We start from the raw sequence: 21,814 nt of genomic DNA on the forward strand, positions 1-21,814 counted from the left end.
ATAAATGGCATGCATAAAAAACCCACATCATAAAAATTAGTGAAAGAATCAATGTTTTCCTTCTAAGCTTAGGAATCAAACAAGTATTTCTACTCTATCCACCTCTATTCAATATTGTACTGAAGGTTCTATCTTATCCAGAGGAATTAGACAAGAAAAAGAAATAAGACACATCCAGATAGGAAAGGAAGAACTAAAGCTATCTGCAAGGAACACAATTTTGTATAAATGCAATCCTAAGAAATACACTAAAAAATTATTAGAACTAATAAAGGAGCTCTGCAAGCTAAGATTACAAAATTAATGTAAAAAAGTCAATTGTGGGCTAGGGACAGTGGCCCATGTCTGTAATATCAGCACTTTGGGAGGCCAAAGCAGGAGGATTGCTTGAGTCCAGGAGTTCAAAGCCAACCTGGGAAATATTACAGGACCCCATCTCTACAAAAAAAAAAAAAAAAAAAAAAAAGGGAAAAATTCACCAGGCATGATGGCGCACACGTGCAGTCCCAGCTACTCAGGAGGCTAAGGCAGAAGGATCACTTGAGCCCAGGAGGTTGAAGCTGCAGTGAGCCATGATCATGCCGCTACGCCCCAGCCTGAACAACAGAACAAGACCTCATCTCAAAAAAAAAAAAAAAAAAAAAAAAAAGTCAATTGTGAGATCTTTCAAGGCTATTGGAGCTACTAGCAACAAGTTACTGTATAGATTTCCACTGCTGCTTATTTATAATGAGTAGTTTTCCCCACTCCAAGTTTATATTTCACATCATGTTTGTTCAACAGCTCTTTAAGTGAATCTATTTCAAGCATGCCCTTTAGATCCATTTCTTATTAGAACAATGCCTGACAATTGCTTAGAAACTATATGGAAAACGGGCTGGGTGCAGTGGCTTGCACCTGTAATCCCAGCACTTTGGGAGGTCAAGGCAGGTGGATCACTTGAGCCCAGGAGTTCGATGCCACCCTGGGCAACATAGTGAGATCTTGTCTCTATTTAAAAAAAAAAATAGCTGGGCATGGTGGTGCATGCCTATAGTCCCAGATACTCTGGAGGCTGAGATGGGAGGATCACTTGACCCTGGGAGGTTGAGGCTGCAGTAAGCCATGATCACACCACTGTACTCCAGCCTGGGTGACAGAGTAAAAAAGAAACTATATGGAAAGAATTTTAAAAATTGTTCACACCTTTATTCATTGACCAAGGATATTGTTTATTGATAAGGGCATAGGGCACTTTATATAGTTGCATGATCAAGCATCCATCAATGCCAAAAGAAGAAAAATGACATTAATTGTTGTCAGAACTATAGAAACGGTTGAGTTGAAGTCACTGCTTCAACGTGTTTTTATGAAGATAAATGTCTTGATTCATCATGTGGCAAAATCAGGATTGTAAATCCAGTGCTTTACCATTAGGCTATAATAAATGCTTTTATGAGGACTTAAAAGTGAAATTTTTAAAAAATAAAAGGTCAGTTGTATTTCTGCATACTTATAATAAACTATCCAAAAATAAAATAACCCCATTTATAATAAGTAGAATCCAAAGGAATAAAATACATAGGAATAACATGAACAAAAGAAGTGCAAAATTTGTACTCTGAAAACTACAAAATATTGTTTTAAAAATTAAAGAAGACCTAAATAAAAGTCATCCCAGATATCTATAGATTAAACATTAATGTGGCAATACTCTCCAAATTGATATTAAAATCAATGCAATCTGTCAAAATCCCAGCTGACTTTTTTGCAAAAATTGACAAACTAATCCTAAAATTTATATAGATATCCAAGAGACTCATAATAACAAAACAATCTTGAAAGAGAACAAAGTTAGATAACTCACATTTTTCTATTTCAAAACTTATACAAACCTAAAGTAATCAAGAAAATAAGGTATTGGCATAAGGATAGACATAGATTAATGGAACAGAAATGAGATTCCAGAAATAAATCCTCACATTTTCAATCCATTGATTTTTGAAAAGAGTGCCAAGACAATTCATTGAGGAAAGACTAATCCTTTCAGCAAATGGTGCTGTAGCAACTCTATATCCACATGCAGAAGAATGAAGTTAAATCCCTTACTTATAACATACACAAAAATTAACTCATAATGGATCATACATTTAAATATAAAAGCCAAAGCTATAAAACTCAAAGAAAAAAGAAATCTGTTTAAATCTTAGTGACTTCAGATTAGGTAATGTTTTTTAAATTATTTTTAATTGACAAATAAAAATTATAAATGTTTATGGTTAGAACATGGTGTTTTGATGATGTCTACACTGTGGAAAGGTAGACAATGGTTTCTTAAATAAAATACCAAAAACCCAAGCAATGAAACAAAAAACAGACATATTGAACTCTGTCCAAAGCAAAAACTTATGCGCTACAAAGGACGCCATCAAAGAAAGTTAAAGAAAACAAATCTGGAGGCATAACATTATCTGACTTAAAACTATACTACAAGGCTATAGTTATCAAAACAGCATGGTACTGGTATAAAAATAGGCATGTAGACACATGGAACGGAATACAGAAGCCAGAAATAAAGCTAAATACTTTCACAAGGTATTTGACCTTCAACAAAGCAACCAAAAATATAAGGTAGGGAAAGGACACCCTATTTAACAAATGGTGCTGGGATAATTGGCAAGCCACGTGTAGAAGAATGAAACTGGATCCTCATCTCTCACTTTATACAAAAATCACCTCAAGATGGATCAAAGTCTTAAATCTAAGACCTGAAACCATAAAAATTCTAGAAGATAACATTGGAAAAACTCTTCTAGACATTGGCTTAGGCAAAGAGTTAGTGACCAGGAACCCAAAAGCAAATGCAACAAAAACAAACATAAATAAATGGGACCTAATTAAACTAAAAATCTTCTGCACAGCAAAAGAAATAATCAGCAGAGTAAACAGACAACCCACAGAATGGGAGAAAATATTCACAAACTATGCATCTGACAAATAATTAATATCCAGAATCTACAAGAAACTCAAACAAATCAGCAAAAAATAAAAATAAAAAAATAGTAATCCCATGAAAAATTGGGCAAAGGACATGAAGAGACAATTCTCAAAAGAAGATATACAAATGGTCAACAAACATGAAAAATGCTCAACATCACTAATTATCAAGAAAATGCAAATTAAAACCACAATGAGATATATCACCTTACTCCTGCAAGACTGGCCATAATTTAAAAATCAAAAAATAATAGATGTTGGCATGGATGTGGTGAAAAGTGAACACTTTTACACTGCTGGTGGGAATATAAACTAGTACAACTCCTATGGAAAACAGTATAGATATTCCTTAAAGAGCTAAAAGTAGAACTACCATTTGATCCAGCAATCCCACCATTGGATATCTACTCAGAAGAAAAAAAAATCATTATATGAAAAAGACATATGCACATGCACGCTTATAGCTGCACAATTTCCAATCACAGAAAAATACGGAACCAGCCTAAATGCCCATCAACCAATGAGTGAATAAAGAGAATGTGGTATACATACACCATAAAATACTACTCTGTCATAAAAAGGAATGAAATAATAGCATTTACAGAAACCTGGATGGAGTTGGAGACCATTATTCTAAGTTAAGTAACTCAGGAATGAAAAACCAAATATCATATGTTCTCACATATAAGTAAGAGCTAACCTATGAGGACACAAAGGCATAAGAATAATATAATGGATTTTGGGGGCTCAGAAGGAAGGGTGGGAGTGGGGTGAGAGCTAAAGACTACACATTGGGTACAGTGTACACTGCTGAGGTGATGGGTGTCAAAAATCTCAGAAATTAGCACTAAAGTAGTTATCTATGGAACCAAAAACCACCTGCTCCCCAGAAACTATTGAAATAAAAATGGGAAAGGATAATCCACAGAATGGGAAAATAATTTGCAAATCAAATATCTGAAAAAGAACTTATATCCAGAATATATAAAGAACCCTTAAAATTCAATAAAAAGACAAATAACCTAAATTTAAAATGGGCAAAGGATCTTAACAGACATTTATTATATAATAAATAAATAATATATATAAATGGCCAATAAACACAGAAAGATCCTCAACATCATTAGCCATTAGGGAATTGTAAATCATATTAACAAGTTACAACTGTGCACCCACTAGGATAACTATAATAAAAAAGATATATTAACACATGTTGATAAAGATGTAAAGAAATTGGAGCCCTAATACATTGCTGTTAGAAATGTAAAATCATGCAGGCTCTTTGGAAAATAGATGGTAGTTCCTCAATATATGAAATATAGAGTTACCATATGATTCAGCAATTCTGCTCCTGGGCATAAACCCAAGAGAAATGAAAACATAAATATAAACAAAGCTCTTGTAATGTTCATAGCAGCATTATTCATAGCAGCCAAAAAGAAACAATTCAAATGTCCATCAACTGATGAATAAATAAATAAAATGTGGTATATCCACACAATAGAATATTGTTCATCAATTTAAAAAAATGAAGTACTGATATGTGCTACAACATAGATGAACCTTGAAAATGTTATGCTAACTGAAGAAGCTAGTCACATACTGTATGATTCCATTTACATGAAGTGTATAGAATAGGAAAATCTATAGAAACAGAATTTATATTAGTGGTTGCCTAGGGATGGGGGTTCAGGGTAATAGGAATTGACTGTTAATGTATACAACATTCCTTTCTGGACTGATGGAAATGTTCTAAAATTGATCGTGGAGGTTGTTGCACAACTCTGTGAACATACCAAACACCACTGAAATGTACACTTTAAATAGGTGAATTGTATGGTGGGTGGGTTATATTTCAATCTGAAATAAAAGATTTTTTTCTCCTCAAGAACACCAAATCGTATTACGAGACAAAGTATGCAATAAAAAGTTGAGATCAGTTGGGGTACCTAGTTGATTTCAAAAGAATCAAGGACATCAACTGGAATGATATAGATGCAGTAGGAAAAAAGAAGCAAAAAAAATGTAGAACAGAGTTTGAAGACAACTACGTTAAGCTTAAAAAATTCTCAGTTTTAGACAAAGTCAAAAAGTGTTCTTGAAATATTATAATTTATGCTCAGTGAAGTAAGATAATGGTAGCAAAGCTAGTAAAAAATAAGTGAGTTTCTTAAATATCTAGCTCTTCTTAATGCTACTTTGCTTTGCTTGTTTTCTTTTGTTCCACTCTCCCTTCAAAATATTACAGGAATGAAGTGAAGTGGCCAACGTATCAACAGTTACACAAATCTATCTAGATATTTGAAGCAAATAAATATGTAATAGAAAGAATTGGTTACAAATATGTGGGAGGGCTGGTCATATTACCCTGAGTTAAGGAAGTTGCTACCACTTCTGAGGATGAAATACATAAACCTGTACTCAGTGCTGATATTGCAAGAGGCACTACCAGAAACAAAATGACTTTTGCTTCCTCTCTACTTTTTAATCTGGCGTAAGTGCCTCCCATTGGCAGAATCTAACCAGAACCCAGCTACCAAAAAAATCTGAATATTTTAGTGTAGTTTTAGTTTTAGTTTTCTTAGTATAATTGGGAACACAAAGGGACCAGGATAGAACTAACAGCAGTACTTTGGCAAAGCAGAATTTATATTAGGCCTGATTGTCCAGGCTTAATACTATCATAATACTGCAAAATAGCCTCAAAACCACCTGTGACAGGGACTGCCTACTGTTACCCAATGTCTGCATTTTTCTCTTCTTCTGTACTAATAGAAGTTTTAGTTCAGCCGGTAACAATCCAGTTAAATACTATATTTACCAGCCTCCATCGCAGGCTAGACCAGATCGTGAACAAAGGAAAACAGAAGAAATGATATATAATATATTCTTAATGGTAAAGGCAAATATTCTATTGTTCTTATCTTCTGACTGATTGGAAAATAGATACAATAGCAGGAGTTAGAACAGCCATCTTAGAATATGAGATGGAAGCCATATGTTGAGGATGGCAGAACACGATAGAAAGATCTTGTTGGATTATTGACACCATACAATCACTGAATCAGTTGATTGGACAGATTCATAAAAGAAAGATAAATTTCTATATTATTTAAGCCACAGTTATTATGGCCTGTTACAGTAGCCTAATTTGCATCCTAATACATACCCCAACCATTCATTTTTAAAAAGAAGTAAATATTAGATCACCAAGTTAATTTATGAGGAATGCTTCCCAGTATTGATCATCAGCCTAAAAAATGAAAAAAATAAATATGGCTTTTGATTCTAAAGGCTTCTAGCGTGATACCATATTAATGGTTCATGCTGTGAAAGTTACAGACACCAGAATGAAATCTTTGGTAGACCCAAACCAACCAGAGCTGGAAAAGCGAAAAGCAAGAAGGGTTCATGCTTGCATGTCTGAGATAAAGACTGTCTCAAGGACTTTCTAAAACAACTCCAAGAGAAATTCTTTTTTCAGTACTGCTATAATTCATATACGATCCTCTTGAAAGAACACTTGCCCAGTGATAGCGTTTCCACCAATGAACTGATGCCAACTCTGGCTTTGAGTCTCCAAAACCAACGACCTCTATTTCCAAGCAGCTTATGTGAACTTCTCCTTTTGCCAACACCAGCTTCCCTTTACTCTCGCCTCTTCAGATGCATACATGGCTTGGCATGTCTATGCATCTCAGGTTAAAAAAACTTCATTTATAATTCCCAAAAAAATTCAACATATTTGGACATATTTTTCATCTGATTTTTTTGGTTGACATTGCATATATATATATCATATTCAAATAATACTGATATGCCAAAGCTATCATTTCTATATTTGAACACAGAACTCCCAGAAGCATTGTACCAGGTTTCACTTAATAATATTAATGTAACCATTGGAAACTACCATGTATAGAAAATAATAATAATACCTATATGTAACAGGGATTAGAATGTATGTATTCCAATTATGTAATACATTTATTTTATTTAAAAATTATTCTAGGTAGAAGACTTGCCAGTAAATAGTTATGATTACCTAATATATGCTATGCCTTTTCTGATATTAGGTTACTTGTCTGGTTTTCGGTCTACAAATGTTACACTCTGGGTAAAGTGTGGATTGGGGCATATCATTCCAGGTCTTGAATTCAGAAATTGTATATAAACTGTCTCCAAATTTATGCAGTAAGTCATGAATCAATATAATTTGAGATAAAATATCTGTAGTAAGGAAAGTGATAGACACAACATATTTTGCCACTTTGGTAAGCAAAAGCCAATTATTACTGGAACTATGGAGCAACTCTCATTGTTGAGAAAGGTCCCTCAATTTCAATGATACTTGTTTTCAATAACAGCCAAATCATCGAAACCTTGAGTTTTTTAGGATTATGTGTGTATGTTCACAGCTCTTACCTAAATCTGATGTCATCCTGGGTCACTGAAAGTATTGCTGAATATTTCCTGCTCTCTTGGATGAAAGAAAAGACTAAGTAAAAGGTCTATAATGCATATGACACCATAGAGTGGCATAATGGTGATAGAAATAACAAGTTCCCATGAAACTCCATCACATTGTGATTGAAAAAAAAAAAAGTAAGATTGTTCTGTATGCACAAGTGTGGCAAACTACCTGCTCATGTAAGCTGCCACTGGTCATTGGTGACGGAAGTATTGGCGCTAGTTTCTCAGTAAGACTTACAAATCTCTAGAAATAATAAGGAAACTATCACATTCAAAGATCCAAAAGGTAGTTGATATTAAATTTTTAAAAGGATAAAGCACTAATCCACTCCCATTTTATATTTAGAAATATATATATAATAGAAATGGGATATTTGTTCATTAACTCATTAATTTTTTGAAATTTTATATCTAACTTTTTTCTTTTCTCATGCTAGTTTTATTTTTAACATATTCTATAATGCACATAGTTTAACAAGTCATATAATTCCATAGGACATATTAGGATAACTAAGTCATATGTCTCCTTCCCTCTCCCATTTCCTACTTCCCATATGCAACCACTTTTCAATCTTTTTTGCTCTTTGTTTTGGTATTTTTACCTAATGTGTCTCAAAATAAGATTTTTACTTGCTACTTACTTTTCCAAAGGAAAACAAAAGGATTCACTTTCTCACCTACCCCCATTACACATACAAGCATATTTCCCATATCCCCATCCTCCAAAAAAATCCTAACTGTTCAGTCTCTACTAACTACTACTCTTTTACTTTGCCACACAAATGTTTTTGTTCCCTGGGGCTATTTTTTTTTTAATTTTCTTCATCTCTTTAGTTTTTATGTGCTTATCACTAATTCAATCCCAAACTCTTCCCCCAATTGCCCTCATCTTTCAATATGTTAAACATCAGATACATACATTCAAAGAGAGAAGAGACAGAGAAAAAGAGAGAAAGCGAGACAGAGAGAAAAATAAACTATATAAGACACTAACAATCCACAGTTTTAAAAAAAAAGAAGAAGAAGAAGAAAACAGTTGTTTCCTGGGTCCAAGGCAGAAAAGATGGATGGGATGCTGCAAAGGGCCACAAAGGATGAAAATGCTATTTTGAATATAGTAGTAATTTCACAGGAAACTCATCATATTTTATAGTCTACATAATATCAGATTGTTTTAAGCATTATAAAGCAAATGAAGACTTATAAATATAGGTGCAAAACACTAAATAAGATACTGATAAATCAAAACCAGTGATGTATCCAAACAATATAAACCATGGCCAAACACATTTTATTCCACAAATGTCTAAGTATAGATGTTAAATATATATACCTCATACTCTATTAGTTACTAACTTATTTTTACCCTTTTCCTTTCCTTAATTTAAATTTTGAGTTTTCCAGACCCTAGCCTTCAAATTGTGAGAACTTCTAACTGCTTACAAAATAAACCTTGGAAAGATACAGATACAGAAAAGCAAACGATACTCTTCATCATACAAATGTCTTTGCAAATGTTGTTTCCAAAAAGGAGTCTTACAAGACAGCTATACTTTACAGATTGCTGCTACCTCTTGTGAATATAATCTTTAGTCTCTAAGGAATCTGTAATTCTGATTGTTTGTTTTACTTAATTTTTCCCCTGATAATAATTTTTAATTGACATAGCATTTTCAGAAAAATGTAAATATGAATTAGTTTTACTTACAAAGCCAGAAAATTATTCGCACTTTTTCTCTTTCATGGAAGGGAAAATAAATAAAATTTAAAGCATATTTCTGTTAGATTTCAACAAGAAGTTGAATAAGGATTTGTACTGACATTATTCTTTAATCAACAAATTAAAGAATAAAACCATGATTATATCAATAGGTTCTGGAAAGGCATTTGATGAAATTTAGCAGTCAATCCAGGTAAATATGCGAAATAGGATTAGAAGAAAATGACATAATGAAAATAACAAACATATGCTAAACAACAAAAAACTACAGTGATTCCCATTAAAATCAGGAATAAAATATATGTATTTGTATTCCCATTAAAATCAGGAATAAAATATATATATTTGCTATTCCCATTATTATTCAACTTTGTTTTATAAATCCAAGCTAATTCAGTAAGACAATAAATTGAAATAATGCATATAAATACAAGAAAATAGAAACAAATTGCTAAAAATTTTTTGGAAATAAAAGAATGTGGTAAATTATCTAGGTAGAAGATTAAAACAAAAAAAAATCAGTAGCTATTACCTATACTAGCAATAAGCAATTATCAAAAAAAAGGGGGAGGAAATTCTTATTTATATTTCTAGTTGTAAATCTGAAGTCTGTTAAATTTGCTAAAAGTTTCAGAACAAAGGTTTTATTCAGTAACATTGAATAATATATTTTCTATTATATAAAGTGGTTAGAAAGACAAAATACTTTTCACTAGCTTGGAACTTAGATTAACCTGTTTTCATAATCTTCATTAATAGCAGGATTATATTCATATATCTCAATGTTTATTGAATACTACAGAAATTACAATTGTTATAATTCTATTAGAAATACAGAGCTGATGTCATCAATTTCTATTGTAGCTATGACAATAAAATCCCATCAGAATTTAGTATTCAAGAAGTAATTATTTGTTTATATATCTCAAGAACAATTTTAATATTTTGCTTTGATTGGAGCTGCTAATAAAATATCTTTTCAAACTATCTTCAAAAACCTAATAGTCATAAAATTATACACAGTGATTAAACAAATGAGGTCCTAAATGTTAGCATTTTTCACAGATAAAATATTCACCTATTTATCTTCTCAAATTCCAAGTCAAAGCCTTACTGCTACATAAAATATTTGTTAAAATGCTAAGCCAACACCACAGCTTAGGTGTTTTAAATGCTTGTGTTTAAATGCTTATAGGAGCATATGTGTATTGAATTCTCATTGAAAATAATATTCAGCTCACTGTGGAGACATTTAATTTTTCCTTTTTTGATTTTTCCATTTTTATTCAAAATTATTGAAGAATGATTACGGCATTTTGGTTTCCCCAAGAAAGTTCTAAACTCCTTTATAAACAGACATCATGCCTTCCATTTGCCCCCTTCACTGAGCCTAGTGCTACGATTAAATATTAATAGTTAGAGTTTTCCAGTTCATTGATATAATTTGTGTATATAAGCAGTTTTTCCTTCAAAAACTATTGTCATATTTTAAGAAAGGTAAATAATTGTAATAAAGTATTTTGTAAAATTTAAATAAATTCTTTATCTAGAATAATGTTTAAATCAATATATAATTATCTCTGTATTCGGAGCTGTTGTCTGAATTTTCCATAGTAATGAAGGCACATTTAAAATTTTTTTAAACAGTTCAGTAGCTTTCATTCTCACCCTTTTCCCACTGATCATCCTTGTGACTATTGTCACCATATTAAATTGAATTATATAATGCTAGGATGTTAGAACAGAATGAGCACCCACATTTGTACAATATTTTATGCAGTTATATAATTGCCAATATGTTATGCATACTAATGTATTATTAAATCTAGTGATTTATTATAGATTAAAAGTAGATTATTCTTTACTACCTGTGTTTCTTCCCTACCGTATTAATTACTTGAGATCAGAGATTCTATTTTTTAAAGCTCAAGAGCCTTATAAACATTCAAAATACTACTTATTTTCATCAAAATTCATATATATGAGTAACTTATTCTGTAGTTCACACTGTTAATCTTACCCCAAAACTCATGATTGAGATAATGCATGTTAATATGCTTTGTAAATTCAACATATTATGTAAATATAAGTTTATAGTACTTAAAAGAAAAGTGTCCTTTCAAAATACGAGAGAATCAAGTTCAAATTAAATTCATTTACCATCTCTATCTCATCATCTCTCATACTATGACTTCTTTTCATGATATTATATATATATATATGTTAAAACATATCTTCAAAGAAACGCATCAAATTATATACATTAACAGGCCCAATTCTTGCTATTGAAAAGTATATATACATACAAATATATAGTGACAGAGTAATACGAATACCAACACACTAATAACATGAACTAACCATGGGTATAAGCCCCAAAGGATATCCAATTCTATTATCTTTATTATTCAATAAGGAACACAAGACTGAAAGAACAATCTATCATGTAGCCAGATAGTGCTCTACAAATAAATTCCACTGTTTTTTTTTTCCACCCCTAGGACTCATTTTCACCTTCTTATGTGATTTTACCATCTGGCTTATATATTTTCTTTCTAGTCTGGACCCTATCAACAGCCTCAGAGTCTTCAATATCCTTGCTTCAATTTATCGTACACTTTGACCTCATCATTCTATCCTCTCTTTTTTTTTTTATTGTACTTTAAGTTTTAGGGTACATGTGCACAATGTGCAGGTTTGTTACATATGTATCCATGTGCCATGCTGGTTTGCTGCACCCATTAACTCGTCATTTAGCATTAGGTATATCTCCTAATGCTGTCCCTCCCCGCTACCCCCACCCTACAACAGTCCCCAGAGTGTGATGTACCCCTTCCTGTGTCCATGTGTTATTGTTCAATTCCCATCTATGAGTGAGAACATGTGGTGTTTGGTTTTTTGTCCTTGCAATAGTTTACTGAGAATGATGGTTTCCAGTTTCATCCATGTCCCTACAAAGGACATGAACTCATCATTTTTTATGGCTGCATAGTATTCCATGGTGTATATGTGCCACATTTTCTTAATCCAGTCTATCGTTGTGGAAGTCAGTGTGGCGATTCCTCAGGGATCTAGAACTAGAAATACCATTTGACCCAGCCATCCCATTACTGGGTATACACCCAAAGGACTATAAATCATGCTGCTATAAAGACACATGCACATGTATATTTATTGCAGCACTATTCACAATAGCAAAGACTTGGAACCAACCCAAATGTCTGTCCTCTCTTTCAACTCAACAAATCATCACTAATTAATATCAGCCTCAAATGAACACAGCCTCATCATCATACACTTCTAGACTCTTAAGAACTCAAATTTGGTATTCCATTTCGCAATATCTTTTATGGTCATGGCTTCTACTCCATCTTTCTTCTTGCCTTAGTACTTCCACTTAAACTCTCCTGCTTGTCTGAAACTTTTATTTTCTTCCTAGCTACACTAGCTTCTCTCCCCAGAGTATTTAACATCTAAACACATTGCAACTTCATACTGTATCACATTTGAAAAATATAAATACATCTTGTGTTGAATCTATTTTATGTGTCTATATAGCTATCAAATTTATATGAACTTAATGATCTTTCTCATTGATATATAATAAAAATGGAAATTAGCAGTCATAGAAAATAATTTGGCTTTTGGGTAAAATAAAAACCACTTTTAAAGAAAATGAAAATCTTGTGAAACAAAATTACAGAAATAGAATGACATGTAAAAATATTTTGTTAGAAGTCAGGAGACGTAGTTCAGTTCTCAGGTCTGTCACTGGCAATCTAACCTGGACACATTACTTAATCTCTCAGTTTCTTCATCTATAAAATAAAAGAGTGAACTAGATCACTTTAAGGTCCTCTTCCAATTCCATCTATACTTCTAATACAAATACTTGTACCAGAAACCATGTTCAACTTATAGACACCTGATAGGTATTTGTACATTTCTCACTAATAGTGTATTTCTTAAAAGAAACAAGAATGGGGTTATGTTTAATGTTATGTTCGATGATTGAAAAAGATTAGTTATCTAACTAATTATGGTGTTAAACTACTAAAGATGATTTGCTGTTGCTTTAGTCTGATTCCCTCATGAGCTACACACTTGCATTTCAAAGAGTCCACTGAGATATCAGGTACTGTTGTTATTTCTATAAATATAAATAGCTTTTAGGTATCTGTGGGTCACCTCTTTTCCTCAGATGGTGCCTTCTTCAATTTCCAGTAGTAGACGGGGAGGGGGAACATTTTGAGCCTCCATCATAAATAAAATAAAATCTAAATACACAATCTACTTACAGAAACAGTATTTTTGTCCCCTACCAAAGAAGTAATATAGTCCATGTCTTTCTTTCTTAGCTTGTTTGTTGCCAGTTGCAAAGAACTTGAAAATGACAGCTGTCCTCTTGCTACATTAGAAATAAACAAAGAAGTCTGTATGTATACAATCCTTGCACCCAAGGCTGATATCCCTACCATTTGTTTACTATGTACTAAACACAATGAAAAACACTTTATGTGGATTATATCATTTAATTTTCATTTATGTCTATAGCCCCGTGAGATGGGTGGTATCATTACAAATGACGAAATTGAGGCTTACAAAGGCTAATCAAGGCCAGGAGTGCTGGTGCAAGCCTGCAATCCCAGTACAATGGGAGGCCAAGGTGGGAGGATCACTTGAGACTGGGAGTTGAGACCAGCCTGGGCAACATAGTGAGACTCCATCTCTACAAAAAATAAAAATAAATTAGCCAGGAATGTTGTTGCTCCCCTGTAGTTCCAGCTACTTGGGAAGGATGAGGTGGGAGGATCCCTTCAACCCAGGAGTTCGACACTGCAGTGAGCTATGATTTTGCCATTGCACTCCAGCCTGGGCAACAGAGCAAGGCTCTGTCTCTAAGAAGAAAAAAGAAAAAGAAAGGCTAATCAACTGTTCAAGGTCACCAACCTAGTGAATACACATAGTGTGACTGATAGCTTTAGAATGAGAGCTATATACCATTTCAGTAGTTTGATCCTATCTCAAGATGAAAGAGCTTGATTTGCCCTATATGAATTTAAGACCAGAGACAAAAATGGCTTTCAAAAGAATTATAGCTTGGGGTAGAGTCAAGATCAACCATTGAGTTAAAGGAACCACAGGATAATAATCAAGTACTTTGGATTTGGGTTGCTCAACCTGTACAACCTTTCAGTGGGACAATTTGGTCGCATATATCAAAAAGCTTTAAAAATATGCTAACTCTCTAGCTGTGAAGTTGCTCTCCTAGGAATTTATCCTAAGGAAGAATTCTAAGTATATAAAGATGCACAAATATATTTAATGTGGTATCTTTAGGAAAGTAAAATATTAGAAATAATTGAGGATTGATTTAAATAAGCCAGGATGCTTAATAGAATTCTATGAACCATTTAACCATATATAAAAAGTAAATAAATGAGCAGACAAGGAAGATGTTAATAACATATTAAGTAGAAATATTACCAAGAAGAATGTATCAATCCCATTTTTATATAAAAACTTTTTACATGTAGTCCTAAACATAGAAAAACATCTGCATATAAATACTGTGAAACATAATGATGGTTATATCTAGGTAAAATAATAGATTGTTCTGTTTTTGCTTACCTGTATTTTCTAACTTTTTTACATGGAAGATACATTACTTGTAAAATAAAAAAAAAACGTTTAAAAGAAAAAGAATGCTGGATACATCTTAAACACTCACTAAATACTTCTCAATTTTAAAATAACTCATAGTAAGCCTCAATATAATTAAAAGGTTAAATTTATGCCCCTATTATTGCATATCAAAATCAGATTTGAGTCTACAAAGTAACTCAGAAAGTTGTAAATCATTAACAATTATTTACTATTATTATGATACTGAGACCCTTGTTTACGTATATAAATTAATTCCAACATAGACCCTAAGGTTTTAAGTTTTTGTTTGTTTGTTTTTTAAGATACTGAAGTTTCCATTTCTAGTCCGGCACGTGGAAGCTTAGATAGAAGTCATCGCTCTCCTCCACAAAACAAGAAAAAAGCAAAGAAACTGAAAATCAACAACTTTCTTTAGATCCATTAGAAAACTAAGGTCACAGGAAAAACTGCTGTCCCAAAAACAGAGAGACAGACAGGCAGATATAGGGATCACAACATACCTGAGCAGAAACCTAAGGGCAGAAACTTCCATGTGGGAACCAGTAACAGGGTTCGAGGTTACAATGATTATAGCCTAAAATTTAACTGACAAATTGCTGGAGGTTTAATGTGAATAAGTTTGAGAGTAAAAACTCTGGTGGAGTGGGGAGGGTTAGAGATGTCCCTACACTTTTGTGAGTTTTACCTGCAGGAGTCCCACCAGGTTATTACAGTGAAGATCAGAACAAAATTTCAACCTGCTTCCAGCAGAGGGAGGGAAAAAGGAGCCATTTTGAAATATACTCCGAGCATTCTGTTCTTAACAAGACCTGTCCTCAAGAGAAACTAGTTTCCACTTAAAACTAGTGGAAACTAGTTTACTTAAGTAAAACCTTATCTGAGTGACGTTTTACACACAGCCTAACCAAACTGAAGGAAGAGATATGCCCACCTCCAGCCATCTCCAGCCTTCCAGGTAGGGGAAGAGAAAAGAAATACCAACTCTAGCCTTCCTGTCTCCCCTAATAAAAGAAAAATAAATCAACCTGAGAAGCACTTGTGAAGGTCACAGCCCAAGGACACAGGCTCACTAAAAGACTGAGTCCTAATCATAGACCTACAGAATGTTTTCCCTCCCCCACACCTTAACACCACATCAATAGGGCTCCTATAATAACAGGGGAAAACAACTTTTAAAAACTGCATGTGGCTGGGCACGGTGGCTCACGCCTGTAATCCCAGCACTTTGGGAGGCCGAGGTAGACGGATCACGAGGTCAGATCGAAACCACACTGGCTGACAAGTGAAACCCCGTCTCTACTAAAAATACAAAAAAATTAGCCGGGTGTGGTGGTGGGCATCTGCAGTCCCAGCTACTCAGGAGGCTGAGGCAGGAGAATGGCATAAACCCGGGAGGTGGAGGTTGCAGTGAGCCGAGATCGCGCCACTGCCCTCCAGCCTGGGCGACAGAACGAGACTCCATCCAAAAAAAAAAAAAAAACCTGCGTGTATCAGACTTTATTTAAGAAAGAGTCTCTAAGCAAACCCAAAGACCACCAAAGATACAAAAACAAGGACACCAAAAAAAAATTTTGGCATCTAACATTACAGCTACAGCTACAGCAAAGAACAATCACAGCTTGACCCCAACCAGATAAACATAATCTCAAACTAAAAGCCTATGTATCTCAGTCCCTTTTATCCAGTGCATCCTTTCTTTCCATTTTAAAAATTACAAGATGTACTAAAAGACCAGACCAAAAAAGACATAGTTTGAAGAGACAGCAAGTGTCAAAAACTGCATCAGATGTGACAGATTTTTGAAATCTATGATTAATATGCTATGGGCTTTATAAAAAAGTGGATACCATGTAAGAACAGGTGGGTAATTTAAGCAGAGAAATGGAAACTCTAAGAATCAAAAAGAAATGCTAGAAATCAAAAGCCCTCTAACAGAAATGAAGAATGTTCTTGATGGGCTCATCTATAGACTGGAAATGGCGGAAGAAAGAAAAGAGTGAGCTTGAAGAAAATTCAACAGAAATTTTCAAACTGATATGCAAAGAGAAAAAAGAAGAATAGAATATCCTAGCACTATGAGATGATTATCAAAAAATGTAAATACACATAATGGGAATATCAGAAAGGTCAAGAGAAAGAAACAGAAGAAATATTTGAAGCAATAGTGACTGAGAATTTCCCAAAATTAACGACAGACACCAAACCACAATTCTAGGAAGCTCAGCTCACCAAATAGGATAAATACCAAAAAGTATATGCATAGGATATTATATCCAAACTACAGAAGATCAAAGACAAAGAGAAAAGTCTTTAAAAAAAAAAAAGGCAGAAAAACTAAACTTTATCTATTGAGGACTTAGGGTAAGAATTATATCAGACTTCTCTTCAGGAACAATGCAAGCAATAAAAAAGTGAAGTGATATGTTTACAGTATTGAAAGAAAAACACCACACCAACCTAGAATTCTGTATCCAATAAAATTATCCTTCAAAAGGGAAGGAGAAATAACCTTCTTGAACAAACAAAAATTGAGGGAATTTGTCACCAGTAGATCTCCCTTGCAAGAAATGCTAAAAGAAATTCTTCAGAAAGAAGGAAAATGATATGGGTCAGAAACATAAATCTACATAAAGAAAGAAAGACTGTTAGGGAAATAATAAATAAGGGTAAAAAAATCTTTTTAAATTAAATTCTTAATTAAGCTAACAGATAATTTTTTTTCAAAAATAGTAATAGCAACAATGTACTTAGCGATTATAACCTATGGATAAGTGAAATGAATGAACACAATGTTATAAAGGACAGGAGGGAAAAACTGGAAATACTTTATTATAAGGGAACTAGCATGGCTCATGTAGTGGTACATTGTTATTTAAAGTGGGTCTTGGATTAGTTGTGAATATATGTTGCAAACCTAAGGGCAACCACTAAAAAAAGTATAAAAATAAGTAGAATTAATAAGCTAAGAGTTAAGGGGTGGCCTGCCCCTCCACACCTGTGGGTATTTCTAGTCGGGTGGGACGAGAGACTGAGAAAAGAAATGAGACAAAGTATAGAGAAGCAACAGTGGGTCCAGGGGACCAGCGCTCAGCATGCCAAGGACCTGCACTGGCACCGGTCTCTGAGTTCCCAGTTTTTATTGATTATTATCTTCATTATTTCAGCAAAAAGGAATGTAGTAGGAGGGCAGGGTGATAATAACGAGAAGGTCAGCAATAAACATGTGAGCAATAGAATCTACATCATAATTAAGTTCAAGGGAAGGTACTATGACTGGATATGCACATAAGCCAGATTTATGTTTCTCTCCACCCAAACATCTCAGTGGAGTAAAGACTAACAAGGCAGCATTGCTGCAAACATGTCTCGCCGCCCACCATAGGGCGGTTTTTCTTTGATCTCAGAATTGAACAAATGTACAATCGGGTTTCATACCAAGACATTCAGTTCCCAGGGGCAGGCAGGAGACAGTGGCCTTCCTCTATCTCAACTGCAAGAGGCTTTCCTCTTTTACCAATCCACCTCAGCACAGACCCTTTACGGGTGTCGGGCTGGGGGACGGTCAGGTGTTTCTCATCCCACGAGGCCATATTTCAGACTATCACATGGGGAGAAACCTTGGACAATACCCCGCTTTCAAGGGCAGAGGTCCCTGCAGCTTTCCGCAGTGCATTGTGCCCCTGGTTTATTGAGACTAGAGAATGGCGATGACTTTTACCAAGTATACTGCTTGTAAACATTTTGTTAACAAGGCACATCCTGCACAGCCCTGGATCTCTTAAACCTTGATTTCATACAATACATGTTTTTGTGAGCTCCAGATTGGGTCAAAGTGGCTGGGGCAAAGTGGTTGGGGCAAAGCTACAAATTAACAACATCTCAGCAAAGCAATTGTTCAAAGTACAGGTCTTTTTCAAAATGGAGTCTCTTATGTCTTTCCTTTCTACATAGACACAGTAACAGTCTGATCTCTCTTTCTTTTCCCTACAAAGAGAGGAGAGAAAACTGAATGATATAAAATGCTCAATTAAAGTTAGACAAGACTGAAAAAGAGTATAAGACCAAAAAAAAACCCCAAAAAGAACAAAGCCAACAAATAAAAATGGTAACAAATATGATAGATATTAATTCAACTCTCTCAATAACCATTTTAAATGGCAGTGAATTAAATATATCAATTAAAAGCAGAGACTGTCAAGGTGGATTAAAAAACCAGTCCCCCACTATCTGCTGGATACAAGAAACGCACTTTAATACAAAGACACAGACTGATTAAAACTAAAGGGATAGAGAAAGATACTATGCAAACACTAATTAAAAGAAAACAGGTGTAGCTATAGTAATTTCAGATAATGCCAAATTCAGGACAAGGAAAAATACCAAGGATAAAGATGGACATTACATAATGATAAAGGAGCGAATTCTTCCAGCGGAAATAAGAATCCTTAATGTCTATGTGTCTAACAATAGAGCATCAAAATACATAAAGCAAAAACTAATAGAAGTACAAGGAGAAATAGATAAATCCACTATAATCATGGGAGACTTCACCCCTCTCTCAATAATCAACAGATCCCACAGGCCAAAAATTAGTAAAGATATAGTAAAAGTAAAAAGTACCATCATCAACTGGATCTGATTGACATTTATAGAATATTTTATCCAACAACAGCAGAACTCACATTCTTCTCAAGTTCACACAGAACATTCGCAAAGGTAAACCACATTCTGGGCCATAAAACATACCTTAACAAATTTAAAAGAATAGAAACCATACAAAGTATGCTGTAAGACCACAATGTAATTAAACTAGAAATCAATAACAGAGAGATAACTGGAAACCCCCAAAATACTTGGGGATTAGACAACACACTTCTAAATAACACATGGGTTAAAGAAGTCATAAGAGAAATTTACAATATACAGAAATTGTAAAATGACCCAAGACAATTTAGCACCAGAAATTATTCTTAATCTTGGAACACAGGCAGAATGTAACTTGACACAAACAACTGAGACAGCAAAAAGAAAGACCAAAGAGAAATGAAAAAAGAAAAAAACTAAGGAAAGAAATAAATCATGAAAAAAAAGAACAGCTCATTAGAGCTAACCTAAGCAGAGAGAATACGAAGGGCAAAAAAAAGCTCAAAATTTTTTGCAGTGTGAAGTTACAAGAAGAAAATGATTGATGATTTCATTCAAAATGAAATTGAAGGTTTCAGCAAACTACAATCATTCCTTTAAAAGTAATCCACTCGCTAGATTAAGGAGATTTTTTAAAAACTTTGGTCAGTAGACCTGGTATTGAATTAGTTTTGCTACTGGTTCCTAAGTGATCTTTTTTTTTTTTATATGTGTATAAATATATGTATACATATATATTTATTTCTTTTTTATACTTTAGGTTTTAGGGTACATGTGCACAATGTGCAGGTTTGTTACATATGTATCCATGTGCCATGTTGGTTTGCTGAACCCATTAACTCGTCATTTAGCATTAGGTATATCTCCTAATGCTGTCCATCCCCCCTCCCCCCACCCCACAACAGGCCCCGGAGTGTGATGTTCCCCTTCCTGTGTCCATGAGTTCTCATTGTTCAATTCCCACCTATGAGTGAGAACATGCGGTGTTTGGTTTTTTGTCCTTGCGATAGTTTACTGAGAATGATGTTTTCCAGTTTCATCCATGTCCCTACAAAGGACATGAACTCATCATTTTTTATGGCTGCATAGTATTCCATGGTGTATATGTGCCACATTTTCTTAATCCAGTCTATCGTTGTTGGACATTTGGGTTGGTACCAAGTCTTTGCTATTGTGAATAGTGCCGCAATAAACATACGTGTGCATGTTTTTATAGCAGCATGATTTATAGTCCTTTGGGTATATACCCAGTAATGGGATGGCTGGGTCAAATGGTATTTCTAGTTCTAGATCCCTGAGGAATCGCCACACAGACTTCCACAATGGTTGAACTAGTTTACAGTCCCACCAACAGTGTAAAAGTGTTCCTATTTCTCCACATCCTCTCCAGCACCTGTTGTTTCCTGACTTCTTAATGATGGCCATTCTAACTGGTGTGAGATGGTATCTCATTGTGGTTTGACAAACCTGACAAAAACAAGAAATGGGGAAAGGATTCCCTATTTAATAAATGGTGCTGGGAAAACTGGCTAGCCATCTGTAGAAAGCTGAAACTGGATCCCTTCCTTACACCTTATACAAAAATTAATTCAAGATGGATTAAAGACTTACATGTTAGACCTAAAACCATAAAAACCCTAGAAGAAAACCTAGGCAATACCATTCAGGACATAGGCATGGGCAAGGACTTCATGTCTAAAACACCAAAAGCAGTGGCAACAAAAGCCAAAATTGACAAATGGGATCTAATTAAACTAAAGAGCTTCTGCACAGCAAAAGAAACTACCATCAGAGTGAACAGGCAACCTACAGAATGGGAGAAAATTTTCACAACCTACTCAGCTGACAAAGGGCTAATATCCAGAATCTACAATGAACTCAAACAAATTCACAAGAAAAAAACAACCCCATCAAAAAGCGGGCAAAGGACATGAACACACACTTCTCAAAAGAAGACATTTATGCAGCCAAAAAACACATGAGAAAATGCTCATCATCACTGGCCATCAGAGAAATGCAAATCAAAACCTAAATGATCTTTAATCCTAGTTCTTCAAGATCAAGCTATTTAAATTCTTGTCCACTGCCATAGTTCCTCCCATATCACTCTTCCCTCTAATCTTCTAGGATCTGGAATTTTCATCTTGAATATTAATCTCTGCCTATGCTTAATCATATTAAAGCAAGTAAATACAATTTTTAGACAAATTCCTTCTGTGACTATGCCCTATGCACTTCCTTGTCTGAATCTCCACCCAATCCAGTAAGTTTCTGAGTATGATTAATTCAACAGTCTGGCTATCTTACTACCAAATATTAATACAATGCTCTCAT

At 34.2% G+C, this 21,814-nt stretch overlaps 1 protein-coding gene across 3 annotated transcripts in view; it reads right to left on the reverse strand.

Annotated features, from left to right (window-relative positions):
- STXBP5L (syntaxin binding protein 5 like) overlaps window positions 1-21,814 on the reverse strand; it is a 509,439-nt gene that overhangs the window by 463,271 nt on the left and 24,354 nt on the right. The window lies entirely within an intron of this gene.

This window comes from Nomascus leucogenys, chromosome 21 (genome assembly GCF_006542625.1).
Source record: "Nomascus leucogenys isolate Asia chromosome 21, Asia_NLE_v1, whole genome shotgun sequence".
Classification (NCBI taxonomy): domain Eukaryota; kingdom Metazoa; phylum Chordata; class Mammalia; order Primates; family Hylobatidae; genus Nomascus; species Nomascus leucogenys.